Source organism: Struthio camelus, chromosome 2 (assembly GCF_040807025.1).
Source record: "Struthio camelus isolate bStrCam1 chromosome 2, bStrCam1.hap1, whole genome shotgun sequence".
NCBI lineage: Eukaryota > Metazoa > Chordata > Aves > Struthioniformes > Struthionidae > Struthio > Struthio camelus.
The window spans coordinates 113,375,577-113,399,989 of NC_090943.1; the positions used below are offsets into that span (position 1 = coordinate 113,375,577).

Consider the following 24,413-nt stretch of genomic DNA (forward strand, 5'->3'; position numbering starts at 1 on the left):
AGGATGTGAAATGAGATAACAAAAAAAATTAAGTATATAATGCTAAAGTTATCCTCCAAAAATAACAGAACAGACAGACACTCAAAACCTGCATGTCCTACCACCAGTTTAACAGTCCTGACTTGCAGCGTTCTTCTCACCCCAACAGCAGATTTTAAGACACAAATTTCAAGGAAACGTGAGGAAAATTACGATCTATCATGAATTTAAGTGAGATAAAATATGGCACAGTGTGAGTAGTACCTCCCCAAAGCACTTCCTGTCTCTGCAATTCTATGCAAAATAACCTATGGTGATTATTTACATTCCTATAGGTTACAAAACTGACAGATAGGCTTTTGGGTTACTTCCTCTGGAGACCCGAAATTTTACACGAGAGCCTTCCCTGTTACCCTCAGCAAAACACACTATGTACAAAGGCTTTAGAGACTGACATCAAGGCGAATCAGCTACTCGGCGCACCTCCTGCAGAAGGCAAGGGAAAGAAGAGAGGGAAGGACAGCAAAGGAGTATTTCCAGTCTGGGGGGAACACAGTTACAGTGTCACATCACACCCCAATCATCTCCAGTATTAATATGCCACATGAATGATGTATTGCCGAATAAAAGTATTCTGCAATAAAAGGGATTTTCTTAGAGCAGATTTTTCAGAATGCCAGTAGGGTAGTAATGTTATTAGCATAAATGATTTTAAATACATTGTTCTCTCTTCCATTAAGACTTTAAAAAAAAAAAAATCATCTCTCTTTTAAAACCATAGATTCATAGAACCATAGAATCATAAAAAGTGAGTTTGTCCAACATGCTAACACTAACTCCCTCTCCAAAATACAGTCCCACAACGGCTCCTCGCTACAGAGGACCTTTTTAGTGTTGTTTAATAGTCTACTCTCTCCATTCCATAAATGTTTTGGAGGTAGCTCAGTTCTGTTGTTTTGTGCTGTAACTCAACATTGATTTGTGATATAAATTATTTATGCTCCCTCCTATCGAGTACCTCACAGCCAGAGGAACAACTTACTGTTGAGCCAGAAATACTGTTCCTCCTCAGAACAAGGATCGCAATTTAAGTTCCATGTTTTGAGGCCTATTCACATCCTTATTTGGGAAGGAGAACTAACACAGCAGAAACGCTGGGGAGCTATTCAGCTCTTTTGATAAGAGCGAGACACTAATCTAATAGTCTATTCCATATGTATTTGTATATTATTCATGTTACTGTAGAATCCAAGCACCTTCCACTATCTACCAAGTGCAGCCGAATGAAGACTGGGTAATAGCCTTTCATCTTAAAAAGGACCGGAATGCGCCCACTGGAACAACGACGGAAAATGGTAAAACTAAACAGTTCCTCCCCATGCGAAGGAGAAACAGTTTTTCCAATGCTTGAAAATTAGTAAAACGAATTATACATACTTCAAGGTACATGAAAATGTAAAAGAATGAGTGCAGCTGTAATTTTAAGACAAAGCAGCAAAAAAAATTATAGCAACTAAAGGTTTTTGGATGCAGAAAACATAGTTCAGTTCAGAGCTTTACATCAGTGTAGCTTAAACCAAAATAGAGGAAGCTTAGCTCTTTTTCACTATTTAGCAATTTTCGTATTTCATCATTAGATCTCTGTCATCTTTGGTGTTGGTAAATCTGAAAACCGAAGCTCACACCAAGAAAAAAATTCACACATGTTCTGGCCACTTCCAAATTCACCTTAAATTTCCTTGCTGCATTAAAAAAACTCAGAGAATAACTACCACATTACATGCCCCTGTTTCTACCCTCTTACCTCCCAGTTACAAAACAAATTATATTGGAGATCTAACTTTAAAGCGACTAAAAGAATAAGTAGGCGAGGAAAAGGAGCAGACAGATTTCCTAGTGGAGGATACAAAGCACACTGAATCTATTACTTGCCCCTCTGAGCACAAGCCGTGGGCCTTCTGAATCTTCGCATGATGATTTCCAATCAAACCTCAATGCACTTTTGAAATTTTAAATCATTAAAAGCTAAGGAAGAGCCATTACAGTGCAAATAAACAGTCTTCCTTGCAAACAAACAAGGTTAGAATACACTTTTCATTTCAGAAAAAGAACATTTAAAATAGATACAGGCAAAATCTACCATAAAACTATCCTGCCACAGTGATGTTCTTGAATTCGTTGCTACAAATCTAAACCTCAAATACATTTGTCTCGAGATCAGCTCTCAAAGATCAGTTTCAATTTTGTAAGGAATTACGATATATTTGGACTTGCAGTTTTTTTAGTTATCTATTATTAGCTGGAATTTAGTTGTCAAGACAACAGTTTTCACTTCTACAAAATGCTTCAACTGTAAGCAAAATGTCACAGTCAACATCTGAAGTTCATCAGATTGGCCTTGTCTATAGTCAGGAAATACGCGTATCTCATCAGCATAGGGTCAGGCCACCATCGGAACAATGATAATTAAACAGACTAGATGACTGGATATTTGTAAAAGATCACATCTATCTGGTAGAAACTGAAGTATTCAAGGAACACACCACCTTAGACAAGACGGACTGCTCTGCTGGGCTTCTATGCAGTACATTACTAAAATGGCCACTCCAAAGTAGAGTACAATTTGCATAATACCAATGAACGCATATATTTCAACAGGGAAGAAAATAATTTGGTATATTTGAGGTACTTTGGGATATGGCAAAAGACAACAAACTCACTCATTCTTTACCTAGGAAAAAAAACCATAAAATGCATTACAGGGCAGTGAATTCATGTTACCGGAGAAAGGGAAACTAGAGGAACGTGGCAGTTGTTATGTACTGAACATATCCCACGCATAGCAATGGGGGGAAAAGGAGTGTGCTTCCAGAGATTAGGTCAAGGCTTGTACTGTGAAAGAAACTGAACGTACAACAGAGATTGTTCTTTTTTGACTGTGATGCCTGCATGACAGCAATAAACCTAACGCAACGTGAGACACACCCAAAATCTGTAATTCACAAACTTGCTATCTGTCCACAAGGCACCATGGGAGAGTCTGCCAATAAGCAGTTTAGTTTTTGTAAAAGGAAGTACCCTAGGATCACATTTTTTTTCCTTATACCCTATTTTTCTTTCAAAATAAGTATTTTGTATTTTTCAAAAACCTAGCAGAGCAACATAATTAAGTAATGTGGATATCTCCTTTAGATTCCCAAACCAATCACAGTCTTCACCGTTGTGTTGTGAACACAAATTGTTCTCATGTATAATACAAAACAGCATGCAGCTCCCAGAGAGATAGCTACGTAACCTGCTCCCTCTTTCCAGCATAACTGTGGCAATAGTCTTCAGGTTTATGTAAGTATCGTTCAGACAACAGTGTAATGGTCTGCCCAAAGCATTCTTCCCATTCCACTGCTATCCATTCAATGTATGGGAAAAGGACAGAAGAAGGGATATTCAGAGTTACTGTGCTCAGATCACTCTAAAGGAATTAAGAGTCAGTTATCATCACTTACTTTAAAGAAGGACCTATGTGAAAAACATTTGAGATGACACTAATTCTTTTTCTTTACATGTATGTATATACGTACACAACACCCCCCCACACACTCTTATTCTGCCTCCCTAAATATATACTCAGTTTAACTTAGAGAAAGCAACTGTATTCTAAATCCCAACCCCAGATGCCATCCTTCCCCACTGAAGAAATCCTTCATAAATACTTGTTACATTTAGTTAGAACATTTATTTTATTGCAAGAACAGATGGGAATAAACCACCTGAAAGTATCAATATTAGCTCTCATTAACTTTGTTTGCAAGAGACCACAATAACTCACTGGCAGCAAAACAAAGTGGAGAAGACAAGTAGAAAAAGAACAAGAGAAGAACATCAGCGTATTAATGACCTCCGCAACGTGCCGTAGCGAGGGATTTGTGGGCCAGGCATCCGGAGAACTGGAAGTAGTTCTCTTGAGCCACAGGCATTTTTAGAGCCTTGAAAGTACTGTTTCCTGCATCCCTATGCATGCTGTGTTAGAACAGCTCCTCAGTTCAGCCAAGACATCAGGCACTCATTTGGTAGATTTAAACCTCCTAGATTTATTTGCCTTTCCTTCTTCAGTAGTATGTTTTATTTTTACCTCACAGGTAATTTTCAATACGTGGCATAGTAGCCCCAACAATGCCTAAATGAATCACTTCGTTTGCATTAAATAGTGCAACCGACAGAGCAATCTATTACGGCATGTTTCTTTTCCCTGAAGTTTCCGTATGTACTTCCAAAAACAGTTTGAACTCTACACATCATGAACGAATGCTAACCGTTGCCTGGGTTGCTGCTTGTATTACCATTTCATATTAAGATTTGTAGAATCTTTTCTTTTCTTTTTGCTTTTGGGATTAAAAAAAAATCATTGTTTCTTTCAGTATCTTCAATATTACATCATAAGCATCATATAAAAATTAAAAATTTCAGCACTTGACACTGCACAATTTTTGATCCCTAGGAAGAAAACACAGTTCTTTAGATGCTCAAAACATGCTGATTCCTAAGCATGAGCAATAAGCCATATTGTCACATTGTATTAATGTCTATCTGGGGCTGGTTTTAGAAAAAAACAACTTCCTTTTTGAAAGTCTATCAGTTAACCACCATCTTCTGCATCAGCATGAAATATGAGCAAATCACCACATATCTCTGCACACTACCAACATTTCTCTTTCAAATAGCTACCATCAGAGGACTATCTAGCTGCAGGAATCCCTCTACACAGTCTACTAACCTTCAGTTAAAGCATATTTTTTTTCTTGCCCACCTCCCAAATATATAAAATGCCAATGTGAACCTAGCTAAAACTTTACAGAAAGAAAGTCCTGATGTGTTCAGTGCTAACTCTCCTCATATAAGCAGGAAATGTATTTGTACAGATACAGTAATAACTTACACATGAACATATTTTTCCCCTCACTTACAGACACAAACAAAACAGAAGTTGAAGTTTGAATATATCCCACATTTTCATTTATGAACACAGGTTTAGATATAAAAGGGGAATCTGTCTTGAGAGTATTCAACACATTTTACTGGTTATAATTTCTCTTGTGAAGTATACTTTTCCAAAGGGCACATTTAGCCATCAGTCAGTCTTAGCACAGGATTCCCGCAGAACTGGGATCAGTTAATTTACCTTACTGACCACCATAAACAGGAAGTATTTAATTTAAGCAGAATCACCTGATAAGTTGGGGGAGCTGGGGAGGGAGGAAAATCATGATTTTTTAAAAATTAAATTTAAAAAGTACTGACCATGGAAAATATACTGCTGTCTACTGGTTTCCATCTCCTCCACTTTCCCCATTTTCATGAGAACTGTGAACTGTAAGCTCAGGGGGGGAAGAAGTTGTTGATTTGTTGTTTTTTTCTTAAATACAGAACTTAAACCATAGCAACAAACTGACATGACTGCCTCACCTTTCAGCTTCAAAGGAAAAGGGGGGGGCCATATTTGCCCCACACCTTGGCATAGTTTCTTGGACGAGAGATAACGTAAGCTCTTCATCTCATGCAGCACCCACAAATAACCTACTCAAGAAGGCTACTTGAATACTCACAAGGTCAGATTCAGATGTGGCCTTTCGTGTTTACATAAAAATCTTTTGGCAAAAAATTTCCAACGCGTGGGGAAATGGATGGAGAAAATGTCTGATCAGCAGTGGGATGAAAATTAAATTAACAGTGACAAGAACGTCCAGAAGTCATTGTGGTGGTTCTAGATGGCCAATGGTACTCTACACCAGCCACTTTAATCAAACGACGTATGGAACAAGAGCATGTAAAAGAACACAAGAAAAGGCCCTTTGTTGCTTCCTTAAACTTTTGAGATGGAAGGAATCTAAAAGCTGCTCACGGATAAGGAATTAAAAAAAAAAAGATATTTTTGTAAAATCGTTACAAGCCTCTGCAACATATACATAGGCATTTTTTTTGGAACTCCTTCACAGAATCACAGAATGGTTTAGGTTGGAAGGGACCTCTGGAGGTCATCTAGTCCAACCTCCCTGCTCAAACAGGATCACCTAGAGCATATTGCCCAGGATCGCATCCAAGCAGGTTCTGAATATCTCCAGCGAAGGAGACTCCACAACCTCTCCGGGCAACCTGTTCCAATGCTCAGTCACTCTCACAGGAAAGAAGTTTTCCCTCATGTTCAGGTGGAACTTCCTGTGTTTCAGTTTCTGCCCACTGACTCTTGTCCTGTCACTGGAGAAGAGTCTGGCGACTCCATGGAGAAGAGTCTGGCCCCATCCTCTTGACACCCTCCCTTCAGATACTTGTACATGTTGATGAGATCACCTCTCAGTCTTCTCTTCTCCAGGCTAAACAGGCCCAGCTCTCTCAGCCTTTCTTCATAGGAGAGGTGCTCCAGTCCCCTCATCATCTCTGTAGCCCTCTGCTGGACTCTCTCCAGTAGTGCCATGTCTCCCTTGAACTAGGGAGCCCAGAATTGGACACAGTATTCCAGGTGAGGCTTCCCCAGGGCTGAGTAGAGGGGGAGGAACACCTCCTTTGACCGGCTGGCAATGTTCTGCCCAGCTCTCCAGCCTGTCCAGGTCCCTCGGAATGGCAGCATGACCACCTGGTGGATCAGCCCCTCCTCCCAGTTCTGTATCAGCAGCAAACTTGCTGAGGGTGCACTCTGTCCCTTCCTCCAGGTCATCGATGAATACATCAAACAACACTGGACCCAAGATTGACCCCTGGGGGACACCGCTAGCTACAGGCCTCCAACTAGACTCTGTGCCATTCACCACAACCCTCTGAGCTCTGCCATCCAGCCAGTTCTCAATCCACCTCACCGTCCACTCATCCAACCCACACTTCCTGAGTTTACCTAGGAGGATGTGATGGGAGACAGTGTCAAAAGCCTTGCTGAGGTCCAGGGAGACAACATCCACTGCTCCCCCCTCATCTACCCAGCCAGTCATTCCATCAGAGAAGGCTACCAGATTGGTGAACTCTTTGTTCTTTGCTTTAGTTCATACTGGATTTCAAACATTCATGAGCTTTAATTTTAGGTTTTCTATATGCTAGCTTCATTTTAATAATATCTAGACCAAGCAAAACAAATTTCTAACGCTAACTAGCTATCTACAACATTATATGCATGTTTTGTTTTTTCATTATCCTTTTTATAAGGTAACTTTCAGTCATCTGGTTATTGTATTTATTCTATGGCCTTTTACAGGCTCTCTAAACTTCAGATGCAAAGCTATGCATTATTTTTTAATGTTATCAGGATAAAAAAAGGTTTTCAGATAAGTATAAGCCTCATCATAAATTTAGTCATTTAGTCATTTTGCTCAACAATTATTTCTAACTGAAAAAAAAAGGCAAAAAAAAAAATCCCCTGGATAGCCCTTTGCAGGGCGATTCGACACTACAAAGGGGATAATACCGTGTTAACAGCACAGCCACAGAAACAGTGCAGAGGAAATTGCACAATGTTACTTGTCACTTTAATCAAATTCTAATTAATCTGATGGTTTTACATTCTAACGTAGTTTTGCTAAAAACAGACATACCTAATTAGAATATGACTTGTTTACCCAGCAGCCTACAATTTTGACTCCACAAGTGATGTTCACAAACGTGCCCTGTAGCATGTGATTTACTTTGATATGAAAAACTTTGAACAAAAAATGTTGCTATGTCAGCAATCAGATGGCTAAAGAGAAATTAAAAAGGTGAGCTGATTGTGTTGGCAGACCTAAATAGCCAATACTTGAAAATAAAGTCATTTTTTCCTATCAGTTACCATTTCTAATAGTTCAGACTTCCATGTGATAACTCACTACAGGTTGTTCCCTACTAGACACTATCTCTGTCCTTAAATTGTGTATTCAAGGTCTAGCCCATTTTTAAGCGATCTTGAAATAAGCCTGTTGGCTCTTCTAGCATTCAAGCCCACTATACATGCAAGCTTACAGAAGAAACTTTCAAAACAGAAGTCAAGGACATCCTTCTCATTTATTTTCTAAACCTTCTTCTTTTAACATACGTAGCATAAGGATTGCAATACAAAACAGTGCTAAACAGAAACCACTCAGCATTAAGGATAAGGACTTCCCAGAGCTAAATACTTGTTACCTCCCTATTTTTTTTCTGTCATGAATATCCAAACTCAAAGGACTGACTTAAAGCCCCCATATCACTGAGACCCTCAAGCAACAGTGTTCCAGCAATTGTAAAGATTCTGTATCTTTGTACAGAATTACACCATTCTGTATCTTTTTTTTTAAATAATTATTATTAGTCAGTCTGTGTTACAAAGCTACCTCAGTACACATAATCTAAGTTGGATAAGACAGTCAAATTTTATGCTAATTGCTTGAGCCAAGAAGTCAAGCATGTAATCTTCTTCTGTAACACAACACTTCTGCATAACTGGACAGGAACATCTAATGACAGGAAAATCATATATGCATCAACACATATGAGGTGCTGTGAGAAGGAAAACACTTGGCTAATGGGACAAAGACTTGACATCACCAGCGCTACGCTCTTTAGAAGCGAAACATAGTTTGGTTTATAATTAGCTTCAATTCAAAGTGAACAGAAACACAGAGCTGGTTCAGAATGACTAGGTTTCACTATAAGTCTTCTCCCAGCTGTGGAAGCGACCAACTACACAGGATTAGCAGCAGATAAATGAAACTGGGAAATCAGAAGTAGAGGATATAAAAAATACCAAAAGAATAAGGCTCTTCTACAGCATCGGTACTCTTAAGTAATAACAGGAAGATTAAAATAGCTAGCAATCAAGGCAGACAAACCATATGCAATAGTAGACACTCACCAGAAGATCTTCTACGTAATATCTTCTATATAATATATGCTCCTACATGGTAAAACAAAGATGAAGAGCAATGAAGCACTGAATCAGAATTACAGAGTCTTAGTAATCTCTCTCATAAAATAAAATTCCATAGTTGCAGCAAAATGCAATGGAAGTGAAAGACTAAAAAACCACCCAACTAAATAACAGAAATCAAAACAAAGTTCCCAGACAAGAACTTTATAGACCTGGTCAGAAATATTCCCGTGGATCTGTCTTCCATCAGTAATACAATGCATCAAAGAAATATATCCACGAAATGTATCATTTTGATGACACTAATCATGAAATAAAAGCTGAAATAAGCATTTCACAAGGTAAAGATTTTACAACTTTTCGTAACATTCTGACTTTTCGTTCTAAATATTTTTTTATTATTATTATTTTTCCTGGCATCATCCAAGGCTACACAGAGGAACACTTCAACTAATCCGAAATAAATAAACTCTACTTGTATGGAAAAATATTTTTAAAATATCATTTCGTTTTAAAATAGAACAGTTTTGAAACTGTAGGCTTTTCATAAAGATATAAAACCCTTTTATCACCAAATATTTACAGCAATCAGTACTATTCTAACCCAGACTGTTACCTCCAAGATGGTTTCCACCACGTAATATACTCTGTATTTTTATAAGATGTGGAAAAGATTGATTGTGTTTTCGTAACACTAGATAGTAGCACTGTAGAAAAAAAAGGAGGGGACTGATACGTATAAAAACGCATACATTCATATCAATGAAGAATGCTGCCTGCTGGTTCCCTTCTCAGTAAGTAAACTGCAAGCCTCTCTACTAATTACACAGACAACACATAAAGAACATCTCAAGGAAATAAAACTGTTGATTGCTTTAAACACGTGTAACAGCTTCCAGCTACTCATGAGTTTATAACTCCCTCCCACTTGCAACAAGAGTTGGTGTAAACTTTGCTCTTTTTCAGCACTTACTCAGAATCTTTAGAATTAAGGTTGTAATTGCTGTATTTCTTTTCACACTCTGTATTTTCTTCCCCTTCCTTTACAGTGCTAATGCCTAAACACAAGCATTTCAAAAAGTATGAAAAGGTCAAGTTTTGAAAACAAAGGTCTGAATAAAAAATATCTAGAATCAAGAGTATTTCTTCAGAAGAGCCTTAGTACTAATACTAAGAGTTGGACTAGAACTCCGGAAGTCCCTTCCAAACTAAATTTTTCTACAATCCTCTTTGTATCATTAGAAGACGAAGCAAGAGTTAGCACAGTTCACCTCTCCAGTCTCTATTTTGCTTGGACAAATCTCCATTCCTCCTTGGCATTGTCCTGGTTTTACTTTAACCTACTTTAACTTCAGCTTAGAGCTGCTATTATTCGCACAAAAAACGTTTTACACCTGTAAGAAGAGAGGCCTCTATTGTACAGCAACAATTTTGTTTCTGTTTGGCCTTTGGTAAGACCTATTTCTCAACAATCTTTAGGACCCAAATTCTACTAATTTTTAAACACAGACTGTTCGGTAAAATTCACCAAACTCTGTAGGTAGCACTGTGTCAGGCTCATCATTCAGAAAGAACTGTGACGCTCTCTCAACTCCCACCGAAATTAATATGACTCTGCATATAAAGTCCCTCACAAGACGTGACTGAAGATCAGTTGATACACCGGATGGTATTGCTGCTTGTCTGAATACATATGCAAGTTTCTCCACATTAAATTCACAAAATTGCCTCAACATGGATTAAAGTAACTGCTATTTACACAAAACACTTTTCATGTAAGTTTGCGTTTTTCCTGGAGGCTTACTAAGCTCACGCTGTCTCTTTTTACTGAACACCACAATAACGAAACAACAGTTGTTTTGCCCCCTTCTCAACAGAACTCTCTGACTCGTAGACGGATTAGAAATCAGATCAGCCTAGAATTTGCAACAGTGACTTAGCCTCTTTGGACTAAAAATAAACAGCAGATAGAGCGGCTGGAGGAAAAAAGTATCAATGACAGCCAGTTCCCATGCTCTCTATTTTACCACAGTAAGGACAGGCAATACGTGAAGTTTACAGGGTTTATCTTCCCACAGTACATTTCCACCATGATTCCTGTAGCTCTGACTTCATAGGATCTTGAAAGGATACAAATATCTAGAAAATATACATTTAAGACTATGAACCCCTCAACCTTGTAATAAATATCTGTGTTAACAAAGTGAAATGCATAATCATCTAGTGTATTATGCATAGATATCTGTGTAAAACATTCACTAAGAAAATTCAAGCTCTAACTGCTGCAGTAAGAAATCGGCACACAGCTCTGTGTGCTAAAATAATACTCTAAGTAGTAGCAGCATGACTGGATTTCTACATGCATCTAAGGTCACACAGGTCTTGTGTCTCGTCTGTTGATCCCTCCGCCACCCCGACACCTGCACTGCACAGGCTCCCTACGCAGGAAGGCTGGAGCAATCTCCTAACAATGTGAGATTCCTCACTTGGAACACACAACTGCAACATCCTGCAGTAGATAAATAGACTGAATCCATCAGATCATAAACTTCCTGACATTCTCCAGAACAGGCAGGTTTTTTTTTTTTTTTTCTCTAGAGCACAGAGGTTTTGGTATTAATTTGAACAGGGTGGAAAGCTGGAGTCTGCTATGCAGAAACATCTAGTCAAATAAATACGTCATTAAGCTAACTAGCTACAGGATTGTCTAGCAGATGGATGACATCTTGGTTGCTAGTGGAACACTTTTCTATAGCCTTCTTTGAGGCAGACACATATGGCTCTCCCAAGTATTGATGCAAGCTCCCAGATGGACTAGATCATTGCTGACACCTTATTATAAACCCCAGAGATGAAAGAAGGGAGCACAATTTTTGAATCACAACACAAGACTCTGAAATATTCAGACTTGCTAAAAATCAAGTTTACAACAGAACCTTAACTTCTTTCTGTTGAAAGAAGCTACTTTTAACCAGGAACAGAAAATAGGGGAATATGCTATGCTTATATCAGAAGAGCTTTAAGGAAACTTAAAGACTGGAAGATCCTGAATCTAAATGTATATCATCTCTAGATGTGTGGTGGTAACAAGTACTGCAGATCTGAGGATGCAAAAAAATTATCTGCTGTGCAGCTGTTACTGACACCAAAGAGCTTCCACCTGGAATTTCTTGACTGGTGTGGAAGGGGAAAGGAAAAAGGAGGAAGCTACTTAGACATTACAGACGCATGACTGCTCTGAAAAGTCTGTATCCTAAAGCACTGGAAACAAAGGGAGAAACGTCCGTAGCTACAGGAGTGACACAAAGACTAGCAGAAGTATGTGGAAGGTAACAGAATCAGCTGCCTATAGCATCTGGTCAGGGACACCTGAGAACATGAAGCACACGAGGGGACAAAGACATATTTTATATATAAGGGATAGAAACGGGGGAGGGAACACATCACGTTTGCTCAACATTTTTACACCGTGAGAATCCTGTAGCATCCCATAAAAAGTATACTCTTCTCCTTTAACCAAACACAAGACTTGGGTCAGACCCTCAAAATACCATGATGGTGACCTCTTAAAATATTTTTTCTACCATACCATGCAAACCATGAAAATCAGATCCTTGAGACAGTTATAACTTTGTCACAAAACTTTCCAATTTTAAAAACAAATCAACTCATTGACCCTGGGAATATGTATGGATATCTCTACATTCATCACTAAGGGAGATGTTTCAGATGCTAAAATCCATTTGCCTCCAGTGCAGGGGGCATAAACTTAAAAAGTATGCAAACATCATGGAAGTATCAGATAAAAGTACAAGAGTTAACATATCATAACTCGTCTGTCTCTTCAGGGACACCTGAAGAGTTTTCTAAAGGGACACCTGTGCTCTCAGTATCTTCAGCCCTACAGCCAGTCCGGCCTTGCAATTAGAGCTGCTCCCCAGTTTTAATTCACGTAAATTTTAGGGAGACTTCTATCTTCCTGTTAGACTGAAAGTTCAAAAGGTTCTTCTTATAAGAGAATACAACAATCCTCAAATCATCTTATAAAATAGAACATTTATGAATAAAGAAACAAGGGTATTCCTTTTCTCTTCAGAGAATCAGTATCCCTCCATCACATCATGAACCTCAACAGGAGCGTCAGAAACACCTTTCTTTTTTAAGGATAACTCAAGAGAGCAGGTGAGACGGAATTTTCGGCTACATACGCTGCCTCTGTGATTACTTCACCAGGATAGTTCCCGTCCTCTGCAATCAGACAGTCCCTCAGGCAGACAAGCTCACCTGGACAAAAACAGAAAAAGAAGAATATCTCCTTTCCTTCTCAGAATCCTGAAGAACAAATTCCCGAAGAACTTCAGTTCATTCTGACCTCTTAGAAGGTCAGGAAGCTTCAGGATATTCTTTGCTTTATGTAAGTCTTCCTAAGCAAGACATAGGGAAACGAGACTTGCAGATCTCTGTAGTCAGGGTTCATACGACGAAGGACAAATTAAAGCCCCTAGGCAACGGAGGCTTTGTTTCTCCTGAAGCTTTGGTTCTTCATCTGAGTTCCAGATCGAAAAGAAATGGGAAGAGAGATATTAATTGGCACCCATGAATGCATGTGAAACACAGCTCAGACTAGAACCAGCCAGCTTCTCAGCTGCAAGATATCTTTCACTATTATTATTGGGTTTTGTTTCAAAGCAGAAAAAAAAATCAAAAATCTCTACATTTCCTACCAACTGAAGACTCCAGTTTTATAACTACCCCACAGAACTGATTTATTTTTTCCAGCGTACTAGGAAGAGAATTGTCAGTTTTGTTATCACTGCAGGCCCCAAATGAGAGGTGGGTCCACAGGATTTCCTCAGACAGCAGGTTTCTGCAGCACACCTCTCATGCAAGCTGCCCAAGGAAAACATGTGTTCCTAGCAATAGTGTCCCTAGCCACAATGTAGCATCCTTGGCAGTTCTGCTCCATACCAAGGACCTTGAAAACACCAGGCCTCTGGCCAAAACATACTTCACCAGGAATCAAGGAGAGGTTGCACCTTAGTTTGGTTTCTGTTAAAGTCTGTCAAATCTGAGATACTTGCAATGAAACATCTCAAGTTCAATGAACTGTCATTTTCTGACTACATTACGTTACTCGAAAGTTTACAATTAGCTCCATCTAAGATGACACTTGATGGCAGCCTCATGAAAACCGATCAATAATAAGTGACACTGAGGAAAGCCAAGACAAATCAAGTACAGATATAAAATGTGCACGTTAAAGGATATTACACATCTATATCAGGAGACTCTCATTCATACAGAAAGTGGTTTTAAATGGCTGTGACTTAATTTATGTTCTGAATGACGTTCTCATTCAAATGTAAAGTGACCTTTGACTGATTCATGCTACAGAGATATAAGGCTGTCCTATATTCAGCACAGCATTCATGTGCAAGTTTAACATACTTTAACACAAATGTCTTGCCTTGACACTTCAACTGATTTGCTTTGGTGTCTTCATGTAGACATGATTAAAGGCTTTTATTTCCAACATCTAACAATACCCAGAGGAAAACAGGGAATAGGAAAAGGCACAGTCTGCTGCTGGTTGCATACTCAACTGAAGAAACAACTCAGCATCTCACAAGGTACCTTCAGGATATCTTGCACACCTAACTCCTACTGTACAGCAGACCAATCTGCATAGATTACTGGAGTTTTCTGCTTTAGAAACTTCACATTATTCAAGCAGTTTTCTCTAAAAGTCAGTACAGATCATTCAAATAGAACAGTGGTTTTTACTTACAAGTGTGAGCTAGAATCTTAATCTCTGTACCCACTGCAGGTGACTTCCTCTTGCAACTACAGAGACTTATATCTCCCTAATCCTTAGTACATTAATCTCTACATTAAAAAGTGGTAATACCATTGTTATCAAACTAATACGGCATTATAAGAATAAAGATATTTGTAAATTGCTTTGATGGGAAAGCACTGCCATAAGGTGCTAAGTAGAGGAGGTCAGATAAAGCACACATTTGACAAACATTGGCAGTATTTCTGTTCACCAACAGATGGCAAGTTTTTTTTTTTCCTAATTATTATAAGCTATGTGAAAGTATGCATCAGATAATACCTGTATTCAATATAATACAAGCCATTTTGATTGGACAGATGGATCACATGTTACGCTTCCCAAATAAATGAAGATAACTCATATTTAAGGCATTTTAAGTGAAAATTGAACGTAACTGCAAAAAGTTAATCTCAACTGTGCTGTTTCTAGAACTATATTAGCAGATTATTAAAACAGAGGAAAGGGAAAAAGGCCACAAACACAGACAAGGTCTGTGTTGGAAATGTTCACAGAACCCCCCCACTCACTCCCCTGCTTTCCACTACTCATACAAGTTTGGTGAGGAATTATAATTAACACAAACCTTTTATAAAATAAAACATCTACACATCAACTACACTGGTCCACAGAGTCTATTAATCTGCCCAAGGTTTATGTTTTATATTACTAAGTACAATTTCTAATTTAGGAGTATTAAAATACTTTGTATCTTATCCAACATATTTTACAAACATGCAATTTCGTTTTGCTTAATGCTAGTTAAGCAAAACTTACAAAGCCAGTTAAGATGAAATTATAAAAGAACACGTAGCAATTCGTGTTTCTTAAAAGGTGCCAGTTCAACAGCTATGGAGATCAAATGAGGTACTTTATAAACGTTCCTCTTATCAACCTCCTTCCCACACCTCTTACGACGCTTCTCAACTCTGACCTATAGGGCAGAAGCCACACAAATCACTTTTGATATATGAAAATTCTGAGTAAACAACAATGAATGTCCAGTTGAAATTCTGCACATAGAGGTCAAAATACAAAATTAGTGTTACTTGACCCAATAACTAGTGGTTAAGCCAAAGCAGAAAATGAAGCAGTACCATTTATATCCAACAGTTTTAAAAAAAAAAAAAACAAACCTTCTTAACTTAGGCAATTGCCTACAGCACACCATTACTAGATAGGATTAACAAATTTGTATTAATTCTTGCTCCATGTGCCATTAACACCTAATGAAATGTTCAAAGGTGTTTACAAGCCCAAAGTAATAATGGATCGCTCTTAATTAACACACAGTAAAAATTTCATGAAAGCCTCAGTGGAAGAAGAGAGTTGCTAAAGAGATGCTTTATATCTCAATCACAGAATGCCCCTCCTTTCCCTGTATGAAACGGAGAACAAGTAGGTTACAGGTGTGAGAAGCCAAAATAACGGGCACAGTTACACAACATAAAAAGGCAACTAAAAAAGAATAACACATTTCCCTATGAATAGTCTATGGAATCGAGAAGGGTGGAAGTCATGTTTAAAAAACAGAGTACTGCTAGAACATGCGTAGAAGAACTGGAAGCTGAACATGAAAAATGAATAGCCTCGTACTGGCATATCCTGGATGCTGCTAGACAGATGAGACAACTCTTATTTTACATTTCTGAATAAAATCAGGATTTCTCCAGAAGAAAACACTGTTTTCCAGTCTTCTCTGAATATGGATGAAATTTCAGATGTTGCTTCATTAAGCATTAGTATTCTAATAGAAATTCTGACAGAATTTCATACAGTGCTCTAAAATCATGACAGAAAATGTTCAGAGACCAATGATTACAAAACAATTATTCAAATGCCAATGTACTTATCATCCAAACATTTGTAACAGCCCCACCTTCCCTAAAAGCCATCACACCTTCTACAAACAATTTCAGAACATATAGAGAGATTATGGTCAAAATGACATACTGAATACCAAAAAAAAGAGAAGAAGAAAATATCTGAAGTTGTGCTTTATAAGCAACAGTAAGTTCAGTATTGTGACTATGATTTTAAGATGCAGACTTAGGCCTGTGCAACAAGATACACCCGTATTATTAGTCTTTGTTTTTAACAAAAAGGGTACCAAACTTTACTTAGCAAGGAAGAAAACAAGACTATTAGGAGGTATAAACACAATGAAATTCCTAGAGAGGCTTAGTCAATGCATTCCATTCTGATGTGCAGCATCTTCCCAGGATGTCTTTTTCTAGGGAATATTGTCCTGCCTTCCAGAACAAAACACAGGCTCGCTTGAAAACCTGGGTACAACGTCCACCACCCTCAGACCATCAAACTCGTTTCCCCTGTCCTCTAACCAGCTAGGAATCTGCGTCATCCCAGATCAGACTTCATAACACCTTATTCAAATGTCCCCACGCAACTGTCAAAACACTCTACATGCTTGTCCCTTTTTCCATGGGTACTTTCTGGAAGAGATGACTCTTCTACTTCCACATGTTACAGCATCTTAGCAAAACCAAACAGGGGCATCCGAATGAAATTAAATGTAGTCCTATCCAAAAGTAGACATCAGGTAGGTACTGTTGCTCTAGTGAGTAAGTTTCCCCGTAAGAGGAACAGCTCCCCAAAACTGCAAAACACATGACTGAAGCATTTACTGAAAAGCAAGTAACACACACACAGTTCTGAATTTAGTCATAAAATGTGCAAACAGCAAAGTAGCTCCTATTAGAATTGAAATAACTGTTTTGGATTTAAAAAATATTTTCAATGATGACCATCAACCGGACGCCTGACAAATTTGTCTAGATAGGACCAATGCTTTTGGCTGGGTAGGAGAGAGGCTAACATCTGGAAAAACACTGAAAACATTCAAATGTTTCCAATGTTTGAAATAACGCTCAGTTCAGAAAATAAATGAATTTGATAGATTAACCAGTTTCAACCTTTAAGACTAAACATTTAAGTCAATCCTATGACTTATTTTTTTAAACAGCTGTTTAGCCAGCCGTCAGACCAGAAAGTCTATTACAACTATATTTCTTCTAATCAAGTAGCAAAACCCAAGCACAGTCGCATCAGGCAGAGCCACACCACAGGTTTATGTTGTGTATGAGTCGTCCTGCAGCAGCAATTTATATATCCCTTCAACAGTTTATCTGTGTGGATGCTGGCAAGCACTGACCCACAATGTCCCCAGAACTGTCTGACAAAATTTTTACACGCTGCTCAGTTTTAGCAAGCAATAAAACATAAAATCACGACTATTTCCCATCCTCTCTTGCTGCCCTCCTCAAAAACAAAACCCCCTAACTCATAAACTCCTTCCACAATAAAACTATTTTGCCATGAGAACACGGCTACTTCAATTCTGTATGTCCAAACTCTTCGGCTTGTCAAGTTTTCAAAATCCAGCGGGAAGGATTCCTGATCAGCGTATCTGCAAAATGCAGTCATTAAAAACAAATAATGGGTGTGGATGTGCCGGCTTCCCAGCCCTCTCCCCACTGCATGCACTTCCACCCCCAACTTCTTTGCTGTTTTTCATGCGGATTTGTGCCAGACATTCGGCATCCTCATTAAGTGGTGTCTGGCAACCTGCCTAAGTTTTAGTGGCTTCTGGGAATGCCAATATATTAACCAGAGGACTTTTTGCATACCCTAAAGAAATTTTATTCTAGAAAAGTCAACCATTTGGCACAAAGAAAGCTTACTTCAAATCTAGGAAAGCTTTCCACTGGCAATAAAAAGAGAAATTGCATTTAGGTTCCTCTTAATTTCTCTTTCTCCTATCTGAAAGAGAAGTTTGATGGAAAGCAAGAGCCTCCAAACACCGTTTAAAAGGTCAGAGTGCTGTCTTTCACAAGGCTTTAGAGAACAGAAAAGCAGATGCAGACAACACAGACACGGCATAATATCAAGAAAATGACTCATTTTCACTCCCTTGTTTCTTGTCACCAAAATAATCTTAATTAGGAAGATTAAATTTACCTGCTAGTATGCTGAGTGATAATGAAAGGTGATATGGGTACTTGCAAATTTCCACTGCTTAACTAAACACCATAATAACAAAAAAAACTTTATTAAAATGCACCTACGTTTAGCGTATTCCAAATATGTAAAATCAAAGCATATGCTACCGAAATGCATATGTTAAATAAATATAGATCACGAATAAAGAGACATTTAGCTGGCATGAAGTACAGGAAACACTGTAATGTTGTGATCACTCCTATTAACCTGCAAGCATTCCTTCTACTACACTCCCCTTACAGCTACTACTACTACTACTCAGCTGACAATCTCAGAAGGAAGCAAATAAAACTCGTCTCTAAAATAAAGGGCTTATATTTCCCTTTCAAATATAAAGTTTGACAAAACGCATTAACAGGTCAACAGCTTTCCTTCAGTGGAATATTCTGTCTGTGCAGCACATGGAGAAAGGTAAAGTGTACTGGACAAGCACATCACTGTTTTGCTTTCACAGACAGTTTCTGCACACTTACAAGCCTAAAGAATCCCACTAATGCCAAGGAGGACTTCAGCTAATTAAGTACTCTGCTGTCTTTTAGATATCACTATCCAGTATTAAAAAGAATTTGCTTTAAATTGATAGTCAGTTACTGCAAAATTACCATTTGGGTTTCTGCAAAACTGCTGATTTCCCAGTACAGCAGTTCCAAAATATCATCATCCCTCTATAACAATTAACGCCACAGACTTAACAAGAAGAAATCAGTTAAAATCAACTCAATTTAAATGTTTTAGTGTACATATCAGAAGCCTAGCAAACATAAGATTATGTCTGATAGGAAATAATTTTTTAGCCATCTATGCTGCCTTCACTTAGATATCAACCTTCTAGGCAAGAAGGCTATTCTTAAAAATAGCTGTCAACTGAGAAAAAAAAATGTATATGCATGAATCATTTGACTACAGGGTTGGATTCCCAGCAACTGATGCACCACTGTTCTGGCTTCGCTGCCTTTTACAAGCAGCTGATACTAGCTTGGTGCCATTGAAGAATTTCATGGTAACCACAGAACCAATCTGCAACAAACTGAGCTTAGATCTCCTAGAAGTACTTGTACTCCCTAACTGGCAATTCGTGTGCAAGGAACTCTTTTGAACTATTAGAAAACCTACAGATGGAACAAAAACGTTCCTAGGCCATGCGTAAGTTAAATGCAGCTACGCTTCCAGATCATAGAAAGAGCTGGTGTGCAAGCAGGCACTTTTTTAACAGTTCATTTCTCTTAGAGGTTTTATTGAATTACGTTATTTTCAAGATACCAACTATGTTAATAATAATTTCTTTCTTTCTGGTGCATCATATCCTCAAAGTATTCCAAATTATTTTAGACAGTATCGCTTAAACGCAACCAGTTATTGGTAGAAGGGCAGGAGCAGCTAGATGGAATACTGTAAGGCAGCTGTGAAAGAGAAGAACTATGTTCTGGTCAAGAAAACCGGAAGAAAAATTCTCTACAAAAATAAACGACATAGTATCTGCAGTATGCAGAAAACTGCACCATCTCATCTTCTCAGGTCCCACTTTAAAGGTGCTACGCAGAGAAAACAGCGTTTTGCCTACTTCAAAAGGACGACTTAGTTCTGAAGTGTTACGTTACGCTATTGTTCAACAGTTTTAACGTCTCCAAACTTCAGATAGCCATGCCTCAATCTTGCATTCTCGTTTCCTCCTGCAAGTTTTGTTATAAGAAGTCTAAGATACTGAAGACTGAACTCAAGACTTCATTAATCAAACGCTGCCTGTAATGTTTCAATTAACACAACCCAATGGTCTGAAATATACTATCTCAAGTTGTTAACTCATTCTGTATTGCACATTTATCACCGTCATTTAGGCCTGCACGGGCATCTTAATTTACTGGAGAATACTCAGATGCGTTATATGTACGGAAAAAAATTTTTTTACATAATTAGGAGTCAGAATTAAATATACTGCTATAAACACAGAATATATTAAGAATATATATATTTTCACTTTTTGATGTAACTGCATATATTTGACACATTCCAAGTTAAGCTCACTCCACTAGTCACTTTTATGCATCACAGTAACTTAATACCTGGTGCTAAAACACCAATGCAGATATAGATATTCACAGCACCATCGCTATTTCAGCTAACAGGGATGCAGGGATGTTGATTTGACTACTTCCTACCAGTGCACTGTTTTTCCAGCAGAACTTCCCCTTCTATTTACAGTCACGAAATCACAATATTTATATTCTCATTAGTGGAACCATACACATGTGCACCACACACACAGTTATTCACCTCTACTCAACAGTGCATCAAACGTTACTTAAACAATTCCGCGTTGTTGTGAAGAGTAGATTTCTTAAAACATTACTCTAAACGAGAACTTGGAAGACAGAACAAAAATTCCGTCTAATGAACAATACTCAGAGGTTGAAGGATGAAAGGCAAAAGATACTTCCCAGAAAGGAACAACACTGTACTTATGCAGCATCTAAGTTCTTACCTCATCTGCACCTACCAGTAACTGCCTCCTGGGCTTTATTACCAGCAAAAACTCTCTCCCTTTTTGGCCAGCCTCAAACGTAAGATACTGCATAAATTTCATTCTTCACGTTACGTGGTGCACCTTTCTGTTCCATAAACATTTTAACGTGAGACCTTTTTTTTGTCATTCGCAAGAACAGATAATCCTCTTCACAGTCTCCCTTCCTGACAAGAAGCTACCCGCGTTTTAAACTCATAAACTTCTATAACACCAAACACCGTCTCTAGTACCGCATAAAATTATTCATGAGATTTCTATTCTCTTGCACAACCATTGTTTGCTACTCATAAAAAGTCCTGAACGATAAAGGAGAAAAAAAACCACTAAAATCTTTACCGCTCCAGTTGCTCGTTTAAGACCTCATAACATAAAGAAGCCACTTTTGGATTTTGCCTACTTCCTATCGATTCAATAGAGAACTTAAACGTATGTACAACGGTGCGTTTGTCTCTCCAGCAAGCATCAAGTGATAACCTACAGGTAAGCACCTACCATCTACGTGATGGAAAAGCTAGCATACAACTCGGGAAATCTGGAACGTGCATATTCACTGCAAACCGTGTAGGCAGACAACAGACCGAGAGAGAGGCAATGCTAGACTTCTAATAAACTTTAAAAAAAGAAAACGGCATTTTGTTAAATATAGGTCATCTTTGTGTGAACCCAGCAGCTACCCAGCTTCTTCTCCTTTCGGCAAAACTTATCCGCTTGGACCTAGGTGAACAGTTCCTTTTCAAACACACAGACATCTCTGTCACAACCTCCCTTGCGGGGCAGCCCGGGATTAAATAACAGCCCAGTCGCAGCCGTATCACCCTGCCGAGCCAGACAAAACGGAGGCGAGCGTGCCCCTCCGACCGGAGGCGTTTGTTGCGGAAGGCTCCCGACGGGACGCGCCGCCCCGCGAGCCCCTTTCCCCCAGCGCCCCCGCCGTTGCCCGCGGGACCCCGGCGCGGCAGAGCCGCCGGCCGGGCGAGGACGAGACGGCGGCGGCCGCCACCACCCCGCCGCCTCCTTCGCCGACAGGGAGGGCGGCGGCGGCGGCGGCGCCGGCACCAGCCCCAACCGCCGCCCCGGCAGCCGCCCGGCGCTAACGGCGCTACCTGTCACCGCTGCCCCTCGCGCCGGCCAACGGCCGCCGGGGGCGGGCACGCGCCGCCGCCGCCGCCGCCGCGCCGAGCATCCCCCTCCGGGCGCCCGCCCCGCGGCCGGGGCGCCACCTGCGCGGGCAGGTCGCGGCCGCCGAGGGGGGCACCCGCCGCCCCGCAGCCACGGGAAGGACGCGGCCGCCGAGCCGAGGCGCGGCGCCGCCGCCTCTCTTCTGTAAGACTCGCAGACCTTAAACTTGGGCCTCGCCGCACTTTCCCCGGCACTTTCCGCCGCGCGGCGCCGCGGCCGCGGGCACTCACCTCCCGCGGCTGGCCGCGGCGCGGGGCCGGCCTCCTCCGGCTGCTGCGGGGCGGACGGGGCGCCCGGCCGCCTGCCCCTGCCTGTCGCCCGGCCGCCTGCCTGCGCGCGCTGAGGCTGCGCCTGCCTCCAACTCATGCCCAGCCCGCCCGCCTCCTCCCCCGCGCCGCTGGCTGCCGCCTGTCTGCGGCGCGTCTGGCTGGGGCGGCCGGCGCGGGGCCGCCGGCGAGGGCGGGCGGGAGGAAGCGGGGGAGGGGCGGCCGCCCTTCCTCCCCGCCCTCGGCGGCGCGGATCCGCAGCCCACACTGACACCTGCTGGGCCGGATGTGCCGGGCGGCCCCGAGGAGCGGAGCGGAGCGGAGCGGAGCGGAGCTGGGGGGGAAGAGAGAGGGGCTGCCCGCTTCGGTGGGAAAACACCCGCTTCCCCCCCCTCCCCCCCACCACCACCACCACTCGAGTTTGGCGAGGGGGGAACCGGTTTCGGGGAGCCCCGGCCCCCCACCCCGAGCCTGCCGCAGCATCGGTCCAGCCGGCGCACGGCCAAGGGCTGCCGACCCCAAACTGCCACCGAGGGCCCTGGCCCCGATGGGGGGGGGAAGGCCCAGGGCCTGTTTTGTCGCGTGCAAAAGGAGAAATCTCTCTGACATTCCAAAAAAATGTTGCCAGACAGGAAAACCTAGTTCCAGGCATAGCCCCACAGGCATGAACCCAAGGTAGGGTTTTGCCCTGCCTTTGAGAAATAAGCCTGTGTGCACTTGCAAACGTTGTCCCTTTTGGATGCAGTAAGGTACTGCTGTAGGATAAAGCAGTCACGCTTTCTGCTGTCACCCTCTGAGATACAGGGCTGCCCTATGGACTCTCAGTGAAACGAGAAGCTTATCTCAGCCATGTCCAAGCCCGGTAGGAACAAGTTTAACGTGCAACTGGAAACTAATTCTGCTGTTTGTGAATTTGTATTTAAATACAGGAAAAACGTATGCACCCACACTCACAGAAAAAACAAAACCCTATTCCTGCTAATTTAGATCATCAGCCTCAGTCCACGTTCCCATGTGATAGACTCTGAAGACTTTTCCCTTCCTAACTTTAGATGTGACCCTAAGAACGAGGGGGAGAACAAACAGCAGTTTCTTCCCCATCGTGCCTCACCTCTCTCTAGTTGCAAGTTGAAAGGATGATGCAAGGCCAGCTGAAGGAGGATGGGATGCAGTAAAGATATGGTTCTGGCACCCAGAACTAAGAATACTTTCTGTGCCTACAAGGCACAATGCTTAAAAGGCACCAAAACAACTGTGGGAAAAGCTGATGAACAAGCACATTCACACCAGCATTACGCAGAAGTGATACACCGCAGTACAAGACAGCAACAGTTACATACCAGTGGCCCACATTATGAAGATCTTGAAGATGATGGCTTGCAGTCTGAACTGCAGGTCATTGGATGTGACAGAAAATGGGAAACTACTGGATGAATTCCAGGACAGAGATATGGTCAGATCAACAGCTAAAGATAATTTTAGCAAACATATTTTGGATGAATCAGCCAAGAGCCACAGGAGTTTCAAACAAGACAGGAAAGAAGGGCTTCCAATAATCAGGATGATAGATTAGGGCTACTTGTCCTGAAAGTCACAAAAAGTATAACAGGAGGACAAGGTTAATCATCACACCAAAAGACTATAATCTCCTTTCACTGACTCAAAGTGGGAGAACCTGGATTTCAAGTTTGCTCTATATTTGGCCATCAAGAATCAAGTACTCCAAGAGCTTCACGCCAAATGAGTTTGACA

At 40.7% G+C, this 24,413-nt stretch overlaps 1 protein-coding gene across 3 annotated transcripts in view; it reads right to left on the bottom strand.

Annotated features, from left to right (window-relative positions):
* The window catches only part of LDLRAD4 (low density lipoprotein receptor class A domain containing 4), a 290,118-nt gene extending 267,370 nt beyond the window's left edge, over positions 1–22,748 (bottom strand). Inside the window, exon 1 of one of the 3 annotated variants that reach the window (XM_068932106.1) lies at positions 22,626–22,748. The gene's annotated coding sequence lies outside the window, so the exon portion shown is untranslated. The remainder of the gene's footprint in view (positions 1–22,625) is intronic. The other 2 variants (XM_068932108.1, XM_068932107.1) reach the window with 2 other exon arrangements.
* Positions 22,749–24,413: the final 1,665 nt, after the last annotated feature.